The sequence below is a fragment of the Microcaecilia unicolor genome, unplaced genomic scaffold (assembly GCF_901765095.1).
Source record: "Microcaecilia unicolor unplaced genomic scaffold, aMicUni1.1, whole genome shotgun sequence".
Classification (NCBI taxonomy): domain Eukaryota; kingdom Metazoa; phylum Chordata; class Amphibia; order Gymnophiona; family Siphonopidae; genus Microcaecilia; species Microcaecilia unicolor.
In genome coordinates this window covers 203,180-215,360 of record NW_021962903.1, presented here as the reverse complement: position 1 = coordinate 215,360, position 12,181 = coordinate 203,180, and positions in this window count along the sequence as shown.

Sequence of the window (12,181 nt, the reverse complement as noted above, 5' to 3'; positions counted from 1 at the left end):
GAGGACCTTACGAGACTGGGAGACTGGGCGGCTAAATGGCAGATGACGTTTAATGTGAACAAGTGCAAGGTGATGCATGTTGGAAAAAAGAACCCGAATTATAGCTACGTCATGCAAGGTTCAACGTTAGGAGGTGCAGACCAAGAAAGGGATCTGGGTGTCATCGTTGATAATACATTGAAACCTTCTGCTCAGTGTGCTGCTGCAGCTAGGAAAGCAAATAGAATGTTGGGTATTATTAGGAAAGGTATGGAAAGCAGGAGTGAGGATGTTATACCGTTGTATCGCTCCATGGTGCGACCGCACCTTGAGTATTGTGTTCAATTCTGGTCGCCGCCTCTCAAGATATAGTAGAATTGGAAAAGGTGCAGCGAAGGGCGACTAAAATGATAGCGGGGATGGGACGACTTCCCTATGAAGAAAGATTAAGGAGGTTAGGGCTATTCAGCTTGGAGAAGAGACGGCTGAGGGGAGACATGATAGAGGTATATAAAATAATGAGTGGAGTGGAACAGGTGGATGTGAAGCGTCTGTTCACGCTTTCCAAAAATACTAGGACTAGGGGGCATGCGATGAAACTACAGTGTAGTAAATTTAAAACAAATCGGAGAAAATGTTTCTTCACCCAACGTGTAATTAAACTCTGGAATTCATTGCCGGAAAATGTGGTGAAGGCGGTTAGCTTAGCAGAGTTTAAAAAGGGGTTGGACGGTTTCCTAAAGGACAAGTCCATAAACCGCTACTAAACGGACTTGGAAAAATCCAAAATCCCAGGAATAACATGTATAGAATGTTTATACGTTTGGGAAGCTTGCCAGGTGCCCTTGGCTTGGATTGACCACTGTCATGGACAGGATGCTGGGCTCGATGGACCCTTGGTCTTTTCCCAGTATGGCATTACTTATGTACTTATGGCCCTATCGTATTTTGAGACTCGACAGATAATATGGGCAGCAGTGTTCTGAATAGTTTGTAAACATTTTAGGTCAGATTTAGTAATGCCTGTATAAATTATATTACAGTAATCAAATCGTGTTGTAATATAGGCGTAAACTAGGGTATGTAAGGAGTCTTTATCTATAGAATTTCTGATGGAGTGTAATTGCCGCAGGTGATAGAATGATTTTTTTAAAATTTATTCTTATTTATTTTTATTTATTTTATTTATTGGAATTTATTAACCACCTTTATGATGAGTTTCACCCAAGACAGTGTATAGTAGGTACAGTCTAACATAAAACTTAGGGCACTGTTTACTAAGCCATGCTAGAGGCATGTTAGCATTTTTAGCATGCGCTAAGCATTAACATGTGCTGTGTAGGCTCCCTTATTTCTATGGGCATTTACCTAATTAGTGCACACTAAATTTTAGCACACGCTAAAAACGTTAGCACACCTTAGCAAGCAGGGCCCTTAGAAATTTTTTAACTGCATAACAATAGTAAAATAACCAAACAAAAGCATAAATGCAACCAATGAGTTAAACTTGGAAATGGCAAATTGGAACCAAGTAATAGGACTTACACTTACAACTTAGAGAGTACTATACATTATTCCCCACCAAAGTTGCACACAGAGATTTGGGTGCATGTCCAAGTCGTACATGCAACTTAATAAATTAACAAGCCCTTAACGAGCAATAATTTGTTTGTTTTGTTTGTTTGTAGCATTTGTATCCCACATTTTCCCACCTATTTGCAGGCTCAATGTGGCTTACATTGTTCCGTATTGGTGATCACCAATTCCAGGAAAGCGAATGCTACATACCTGTAGAAGGTATTCTCCGAGGACAGCAGGCTGATTGTTCTCACTGATGGGTGACGTCCACGGCAGCCCCTCCAATCGGAAACTTCTCTAGCAAAGTCCTTTGCTAGTCCTCGCGCGCCCGCGCGCACCGCGCATGCGCAGCCGTCTTCCCGCCCGAAACCGGCTCGAGCCGGCCAGTCCAGTATGTAGCAAGACAATACACTTCAAGGGAAGACACAACTCCAAAGGGGAGGCGGGCGGGTTTGTGAGAACAATCAGCCTGCTGTCCTCGGAGAATACCTTCTACAGGTATGTAGCATTCGCTTTCTCCGAGGACAAGCAGGCTGCTTGTTCTCACTGATGGGGTATCCCTAGCCCCCAGGCTCACTCAAAACAACAACCATGGTCAATTGGGCCTCGCAACGGCGAGGACATACTGAGATTGACCTAAAAAATTTACCAACTAACTGAGAGTGCAGCCTGGAACAGAACAAACAGGGCCCTCGGGGGGTGGAGTTGGATCCTAAAGCCCAAACAGGTTCTGAAGAACTGACTGCCCGAACCGACTGTCGCGTCGGGTATCCTGCTGCAGGCAGTAATGAGATGTGAATGTGTGGACAGATGACCACGTCGCAGCTTTGCAAATTTCTTCAATGGAGGCTGACTTCAAGTGGGCTACCGACGCAGCCATGGCTCTAACATTATGAGCCGTGACATGACCCTCAAGAGCCAGCCCCGCCTGGGCGTAAGTGAAGGAAATGCAATCTGCTAGCCAATTGGATATGGTGCGTTTCCCTACAGCCACTCCCCTCCTATTGGGATCAAAAGAAACAAACAATTGGGCGGACTGTCTGTGGGGCTGTGTCCGCTCCAGGTAGAAGGCCAATGCTCTCTTGCAGTCCAATGTGTGCAGCTGACGTTCAGCAGGGCAGGAATGAGGACGGGGAAAGAATGTTGGCAAGACAATTGACTGGTTCAGATGGAACTCCGACACGACCTTTGGCAAGAACTTAGGGTGAGTGCGGAGGACTACTCTGTTATGATGAAATTTGGTGTAAGGGGCCTGGGCTACCAGGGCCTGAAGCTCACTGACTCTACGAGCTGAAGTAACTGCCACCAAGAAAATGACCTTCCAGGTCAAGTACTTCAGATGGCAGGAATTCAGTGGCTCAAAAGGAGGTTTCATCAGCTGGGTGAGAACGACATTGAGATCCCATGACACTGTAGGAGGCTTGACAGGGGGCTTTGACAAAAGCAAACCTCTCATGAAGCGAACAACTAAAGGCTGTCCTGAGATCGGCTTACCTTCCACACGGTAATGGTATGCACTAATCGCACTAAGGTGAACCCTTACAGAGTTGGTCTTGAGACCAGACTCAGACAAGTGCAGAAGGTATTCAAGCAGGGTCTGTGTAGGACAAGAGCGAGGATCTAGGGCCTTGCTGTCACACCAGACGGCAAACCTCCTCCATTGGAAGAAGTAACTCCTCTTAGTGGAATCTTTCCTGGAAGCAAGCAAGATGCGGGAGACGCCCTGCGACAGACCCAAAGAGGCAAAGTCTACGCCCTCAACATCCAGGCCGTGAGAGCCAGAGACTGGAGGTTGGGATGCAGAAGCGCCCCTTCGTCCTGTGTGATGAGGGTCGGAAAACACTCCAATCTCCACGGTTCTTCGGAGGACAACTCCAGAAGAAGGGGGAACCAGATCTGACGCGGCCAAAAAGGAGCAATCAGAATCATGGTGCCTCGGTCTTGCTTGAGTTTCAACAAAGTCTTCCCCACCAGAGGTATGGGAGGATAAGCATACAGCAGACCCTCCCCCCAGTCCAGGAGGAAGGCATCCGATGCCAGTCTGCCGTGGGCCTGAAGCCTGGAACAGAACTGAGGGACTTTGTGGTTCACTCGAGATGCGAAGAGATCCACCAGGGGGGTGCCCCACGCCTGGAAGATCTGTCGCACTACTTTGGAACTGAGCGACCACTCGTGAGGTTGCATGATCCTGCTCAATCTGTCGGCCAGACTGTTGTTTACGCCTGCCAGGTATGTGGCTTGGAGCACCATGCCATGCCGGCGAGCCCAGAGCCACATGCTGACGGCTTCCTGACACAGGGGGCGAGATCCGGTGCCCCCCTGCTTGTTGACATAGTACATGGCAACCTGGTTGTCTGTCTGAATTTGGATAATTTGGTGGGACAGCCGATCTCTGAAAGCCTTCAGAGCGTTCCAGATCGCTCGTAACTCCAGAAGATTGATCTGCAGATCGCGTTCCTGGAGGGACCAGCTTCCTTGGGTGTGAAGCCCATCGACATGAGCTCCCCATCCCAGGAGAGACGCATCCGTGGTCAGCACTTTTTGTGGCTGAGGAATTTGGAAAGGACGTCCCAGAGTCAAATTGGACCAGATTGTCCACCAATACAGGGATTCGAGAAAACTCGTGGACAGGTGGATCACGTCTTCTAGACCCCCAGCAGCCTGATACCACTGGGAGGCTAGGGTCCATTGAGCAGATCTCATGTGAAGACGGGCCATGGGAGTCACATGAACTGTGGAAGCCATGTGGCCCAGCAATCTCAACATCTGCCGAGCTGTGATCTGCTGGGACGCTCGCACCCGCGAGACGAGGGACAACAAGTTGTTGGCTCTCGCCTCTGGGAGATAGGCGCGAGCCGTCCGAGAATCCAGCAGAGCTCCTATGAATTCGAGTTTCTGCACTGGGAGAAGATGGGACTTTGGGTAATTTATCACAAACCCCAGTAGCTCCAGGAGGCGAATAGTCATCTGCATGGACTGCAGGGCTCCTGCCTCGGATGTGTTCTTCACCAGCCAATCGTCGAGATATGGGAACACATGCACCCCCAGTCTGCGAAGTGCCGCTGCTACCACAGCTAGGCACTTTGTGAACACCCTGGGCGCAGAGGCGAGCCCAAAGGGTAGCACACAGTACTGGAAGTGGCGTGTGCCCAACTGAAATCGCAGATACTGTCTGTGAGCTGGCAGTATCGGGATGTGAGTGTAGGCATCCTTCAAGTCCAGAGAGCATAGCCAATCGTTTTGCTGAATCATGGGGAGAAGGGTGCCCAGGGAAAGCATCCTGAACTTTTCTTTTACGAGATATTTGTTCAGGGCCCTTAGGTCTAGGATGGGACGCATCCCCCCTGTTTTCTTTTCCACAAGGAAGTACCTGGAATAGAATCCCAGCCCTTCTTGCCCGGATGGCACGGGCTCGACCGCATTGGCGCTGAGAAGGGCGGAGAGTTCCTCTGCAAGTACCTGCTTGTGCTGGAAGCTGTAAGACTGAGCTCCCGGTGGGCAATTTGGAGGTTTTGCAGTCAAATTGAGGGTGTATCCTTGCCGGACTATTTGCAGAACCCACTGGTCGGAGGTTATGAGAGGCCACCTTTGGTGAAAAGCTTTCAACCTCCCTCCGACTGGCAGGTCGCCCGGCACTGATACTTGTACTGCGGCTATGCTCTGCTGGAGCCAGTCAAAAGCTCGCCCCTTGCTTTTGCTGGGGAGCCGCGGGGCCTTGCTGAGGCGCACGCTGCTGACGAGAGCGAGCGCGCTGGGGCTTAGCCTGGGCCGCAGGCTGTCGGGAAGGAGGATTGTACCTACGCTTACCAGAAGTATAGGGAACAGTCTTCCTTCCCCCGAAAAATCGTCTACCTGTAGAGGTAGAAGCTGAAGGCTGCCGGCGGGAGAACTTGTCGAATGCGGTGTCCCGCTGGTGGAGAGACTCTACCACCTGTTCGACTTTCTCTCCAAAAATGTTATCCGCACGGCAAGGCGAGTCCGCAATCCGCTGCTGGAGTCTATTCTCCAGGTCGGCGGCACGCAGCCATGAGAGCCTGCGCATCACCACACCTTGAGCAGCGGCCCTGGACGCAACATCAAAGGTGTCATACACCCCTCTGGCCAGGAATTTTCTGCACGCCTTCAGCTGCCTGACCACCTCCTGAAAAGGCTTGGCCTGCTCGGGGGGGAGAGCATCCACCAAGCCCGCCAACTGCCGCACATTGTTCCGCATGTGTATGCTCGTGTAGAGCTGGTAAGACTGGATTTTGGCCACGAGCATAGAAGAATGGTAGGTCTTCCTCCCAAAGGAGTCTAAGGTTCTAGAGTCCTTGCCCGGGGGCGCCGAAGCATGCTCCCTAGAACTCTTAGCCTTCTTTAGGGCCAGATCCACAACTCCAGAATCATGAGGCAACTGAGTGCGCATCAGCTCTGGGTCCCCATGGATCCGGTACTGGGACTCGATCTTCTTGGGGATGTGGGGATTAGTTAATGGTTTTGTCCAGTTCGCAAGCAATGTCTTTTTGAGGACATGGTGCAAGGGAACAGTGGACGCTTCCTTAGGTGGAGAAGGATAGTCCAGGAGCTCAAACATTTCAGCCCTGGGCTCGTCCTCCACAACCACCGGGAAGGGGATGGCCGTAGACATCTCCCGGACAAAGGAAGCGAAAGACAGACTCTCAGGAGGAGAAAGCTGTCTTTCAGGAGAGGGAGTGGGATCAGAAGGGAGACCCTCAGACTCCTCGTCAGAGAAATATCTGGGGTCTTCTTCTTCCTCCCACGAGGCCTCACCCTCGGTGTCAGACACAAGTTCACGAACCTGTGTCTGCAACCTCGCCCGGCTCGACTCAGTGGAACCACGTCCACGATGGGGGCGTCGAGAGGTAGACTCCCTGGCCCGCATCGGCGAAGCTCCCTCCGCCGACGTAGTCGGGGAGCCCTCCTGGGAGGTGGCCGCAGTCGGCACCGCACGCGGTACCGACGTCGGGGACCTCACCCCGGGCGATGGGCCAGCCGGCGCCACGCTCAACGGTACCGGAGGCGCAAGCACCGCCGGTACCGGAGGGGTAGGGCGCAACAGCTCTCCCAGGATCTCTGGGAGAACGGCCCGGAGGCTCTCGTTCAGAGCGGCTGCAGAGAAAGGCATGGAGGTCGATGCAGGCGTCGACGTCAGAACCTGTTCCGGGCGAGGAGGCTGTTCCGGGCTGTCCAGAGTGGAGCGCATCGACACCTCTTGAACAGAGGGTGAGCGGTCCTCTCGGTGCCGATGCCTGCTGGGTGCCGACTCCCTCGGCGACCCAGAGCTCTCGGTGCCGACGCGGGGAGGTGACCGGTGTCGATGCTTCTTCGATTTCTTCCGAAGCATGTCACCGGAGCTCCCCGGCACCGACGAGGAGGACGTAGAATCCAGCCGTCGCTTCCTCGGGGCCGAGGCCGAAGGAGGTCGGTCTCGGGGGGGCTGTACCGCAGGAGCCCTCAGGGTAGGAGGAGACCCACCCGAAGGCTCACCGCCACCAGCAGGGGAATGGACAGCCCTCACCTGCACTCCTGACGATGCACCACCGTCCGACGCCATCAGCAGACGAGGTCCCGGTACCACCGACGTCGATGCAGCTATCCGATGTCTCGGCGCCGATGCAGAGGCCCGATGCCTCGATGCACTCGATGCAGGGGCGGCCGAGGAAGATGGTCTGGACGCTGATGACGTCGATGCACTCGAAGATCCCGGTGCCGATGCCGACGAAGAGCCCGAGAACAACACGTTCCACTGGGCTAGTCTCGCTACCTGAGTCCGCCTTTGAAGCAGGGAACACAGACTGCAGTTCTGAGGGCGGTGCTTGGCCCCCAGACACTGAAGACACGACGAGTGTCGATCAGTGAGCGAGATAACCCGGGCGCACTGGGTGCACTTCTTGAAGCCGCTGGAAGGCTTCGATGTCATGGGCGGAAAAATCGCGCCGGCGAAATCCAAGTCCGAAATGACGGAAAAAGAGCACCAAAATATTTGTAAGGGAGAAAATCTCGACCGAGGCCGAAAAGAGGCCTACCCCGACGACGAAAGAAAACTTATCGGGGCGAAAAGCTGGAAGTACGGGAAGGATTAACACGAAACCCGGGAGAGGGTTTCCGGAGCACTTCACGACTGAAAAGAACTTTTCCGAAGAAAAATAACACGTCACAATAAATTGGACGCGCGAGGTCGACTTTCCGGGGCTCGACACGGCGAAAACACGACCGTACCGAGTGCGGACAAAAGAAGACTGGCCGGCTCGAGCCGGTTTCGGGCGGGAAGACGGCCGCGCATGCGCGGTGCGCGTGGGCGCGCGAGGACTAGCAAAGGACTTTGCTAGAGAAGTTTCCAATTGGAGGGGCTGCCGTGGACGTCACCCATCAGTGAGAACAAGCAGCCTGCTTGTCCTCGGAGAAAAGAGAAATACATAGTTAAGATGGAGGTGACAGAGTGGATTAGATAATACAGGTGAAGAAAGTTCATTTTCGTAATCTCTCTATATAAAATGCACCTCCAACATTCTGAAGCCTCCACAAGTCCCAACATTCTAAATGCATGGTGGTGAAACCAGGAATTCGCCCATGAGTGTTGGCCCCGCCCCCCGCATCAGACGTCATGACGTCGAGGGCGGACCAATGACACTCAACCAATCGCATCGCGAACCCGTTACTAAGCGACGGAACGTGACATAAGACACATCACAGAACAATGAAAACCAGTAGCACACAGTTGCTACGCGACATCAACAGCAACGCTAAAAGGATCATATAGATCTCTGATCTCCACACAAACAATGGACACGGTGGGCATAGGAGGGAAGGAAAAAAAACAGCACATACACACACACTCTCACTCTTAACTGGCTATAATGAGCAACTGATCTGCCACTATCACAGGCACTGCAAGCATCTCTCTCTCTCTCTCTCTCTCTCTCTCTCTCTCTCTCTCACACACACACAGAGGGGATGGAAGACAAGGAACGAATTGTTGGGTATGGAGGGGGCGACAGGGGAGATAAGGCAAGAACTGCCTCAAATGTTTGTGCTGTGCTATGTACAATTATAATGCTGTCTCTTCATTTTGATCCTACCCTTTCACACTCTCTTTCACACAGATGCACACACACACACACTAACACTGTCTCTATCTCACACACACACGCACCCACACACATATACACACTCTCTCACACAGACATGCCTCAAATGGTTCAGCTGTCCTATGTAAAATTTCACTGCTGTCTCTTCATTTTCACCCTACCTGTGCACACACTCTTTCACACAGAGACACACACACACACTTTCTCTGTGTCACACATACAGAGACACACATACATATACACACTCTCACTCTCTCTATAGCCTTGCTAGCGCCCGTTTCATTTGTTTACGAAACGGGCCTTTTTTACTAGTAAGAAATAAAAGGTATGGGATTAAACTTCAATTGTGATAAATTAGCTTGAATAATCAGGAATATTACACTTCAATCGTGGTAGATTAGTTTGAACAATCAGAAAATAAAGGGTTACGTTTTGTGTAGTTCTGGTGTAAATTTTATTACTGGTATTTACATAGCAACATAGTAACATAGTAGATGACGGCAGAAAAAGACCTGCACGGTCCATCCAGTCTGCCCAACAAGATAAACTCATATGTGCTACTTTTTGTGTATACCCTACCTTGATTTGTACCTGTCCTCTTCAGGGCACAGACCGTATAAGTCTGCCCGGCACTATCCCCGCCTCCCAACCACCAGTCCCACCTCCCACCACCGGCTCCGGTACAGACCGTATAAGTCTGCCCTTTACCGTTTTCATGTCCACCACCTCCCGCGGGAGGGCATTCCAAGCATCCACCACTCTCTCCGTGAAAAAATACTTCCTGACATTTTTCTTGAGTCTGCCCCCCCTTCAATCTCATTTCATGTCCTCTCGTTCTACCGCCTTCGCATCTCCGGAAAAGGTTCATTTGCGGATTAATACCTTTCAAATATTTGAACGTCTGTATCGTATCACCCGTTTCTCCTTTCCTCCAGAGTACACATGTTTAGGTCCGCAAGTCTCTCCTAATACGTCTTGTAACGCAAATCCCATACCATTCTCATAGCTTTTCTTTGCACCGCTTCAATTCTTTTTACATCCTTAGGAAGATACGGCCTCCAAAACTGAACACAATACTCCAGGTGGGGCCTCACCAACGACTTATATGGGGCATGAACACCCCCTTTCTTCTGCTGGTCACACCTCTCTCTATACAGCCTAACAACCTTCTAGCTAAGGCCACCGTCTTGTCACACTGTTTCGTCGCCTTCAAATCCTCAGATACTATCACCCCAAGATCCCTCTCCCCGTCCGTACCTATCAGACTCTCACCGCCAAACACATACGTCTCCTGTGGATTTCTATTCCCTAAGTGCATCACTTTGCATTGAATCTTTGTGGTATACCTTTTTGATAATTGGGCGCTAACAACCAATTATTGCAAGTAATTGGAATCAATTAGAATTTGCACGTGCAACTGGCTGTGCACTATTCTATAAGGCTTGGCACATGACTCTCATTGCACGTATCTGAATAGGGGGCATGGCCAGGGGGTGTCAGGGGCATTCTGAAATGTTGCAATATTGCCTTACCGCATCTAGGGGTCCTTTTACAAAGGTGCGCTGAAAAATGGCCTGCAGTAGTGTAGGCGTGAGTTTTGGGCACACGCAGAATCATTTTTCAGCACACCTGTAAAAAAGGCCTCTTTTTTCCTGAAAAAGGACGTGCGGCAAAATCAAAATTGCCGTGCGTCCATTTTGGGTCTCAGACCTTACCACCAGCCATAGACCTAGCGGTAAAGAATTTGGGCATTAATGACCTACATGCATCAGATGCCACTCGGCATGCATCCCCTACATGCGCCAGAAAATAAAAAATATTTTTCAGACGCGTGTATCGGATGTGCGCCAAAAATGAAATTACCACAAGAGCCATGTGGTAGTTGGGCAGTAAGTCCATTTTGGTGCACATTGGGCCCACGTAGGCGCCTATGCAGCTTAGTAAAAGGGGCCCCTAATTTGAGCACCAGCATTTACACCAGGCTTTAGCAGGCAAAAGTTTGGTACCCCAAAGTTTGGCACGGGATCCGCATTGAACACTACCCTATATAAGGCGCATGTCCTTTATAGATAATTGTTTGGGCATCATTTATAGAATTCCCTCCTATGTGCATATAACTCCAGCATTTAGGCACAAGCCTATGGCTGGTATGGTTATGCCTAAAGCACCAACTTACCTTTATGGAATAAGCTACTCCCAGATGCCGTGCTAGAGAATTGTCCTCTATAGGTTCTTTGTTTGCTTTCTATGCAGTATTCTTCTTGTGTTTTTCTAAACTACAATAGATTTTTTTTTTTTAAAAGAAGACAAAAGTATTTACCCATTTTATTAATAAAGATAAATAAGGTATCGATTTGTCATAAAAACAAGTGAATAAAAAGAACATAAGAATTGCCATAATGGGTGAGACCAAAAGTACATGAAATTTGAAATCCTGTTTCCAATCTAGGTCACAATTACTTGGCAGGATCCCAAAAAGTAGCAAGATTCCATGCTGCTAGTACCCCAGGGATGAACTGAGAATTTTCCCAAATCTATGGACTTTTCCTCCAGGAAAACTAATTAATTTTCCATAATATCAGGCAGGATTTGGAACACTTGTAACATATTGGGGCCCTTTTACCACAGGACAGTAGGGATACCACCAGCTTGGCACTGGCAAATCGGCCCTACTGCCAGGCTTGCCCAGGAGCCCGGTGGTAGTTCCAGTTCTCCCATACACCATTTTCGGTGCTAGAAAATGCCCTTTTATTTTCTAGCACCGGGGTGGGGGTGGGGGGGGGGGGGCATGCCCAGCAGGTAATCAAACAGTGTTGCACGCTGCCCAATTACTTCCAGGTTACCACTGGAGCCCTTGCCACCTCCGAAATAGGAGGTAGTAGGGGCTACAGCAGTAAATGGCTGTGCGGAAATGTTAATTACTGCACATATACTCTAAATACCAATCCTACTGAAAATTCAGTTAAATGCCAGTGTTATCTTATTCTTCTCAAAAGATACACTGGGTTTTCACATCATAAGTTTCACCACCTCCACCACCCTTTTGTATAAATATTTTTTCTATTTGATTTTTTTAATAAAAATGACAAATATCTCTTGTATTTTTTCACACAGTCTTTTGATCATGCAGCTGTGCTGTCATAAAAACTAAGGGACCCTTTTACAGAGCGGCATTAAGCCCAACGCAGGCTTACCACTTGCTCTTCCGGGATTACCGCTGGCCCAACGCGGCTGCTGGCGGTAGTCCTGCTCCGAGTGCGCGCCATTTCCAAAGGAAAAAGAAACCCCCCCCATAAATGGCTTGTTTGGCGATAACCCGGCGGTAATCGGGCATTGTCGCGCGCTGTCCAGTTACTGCTGGGTTAGCATGGGAGCCCTTATCACCACCTCAATTGGGTGGCGGTAAGGGCTCCCTGCCAAATGGCCATGCGGTAAGAGTTCTCTTACTGCATAGCCATGTGTGTTGGGGGCTTTTTTACCCTCAGCGGTAAAAGGGACCCTGGCACATGGGAAAAACGGCCCATGCCACTAGTGCA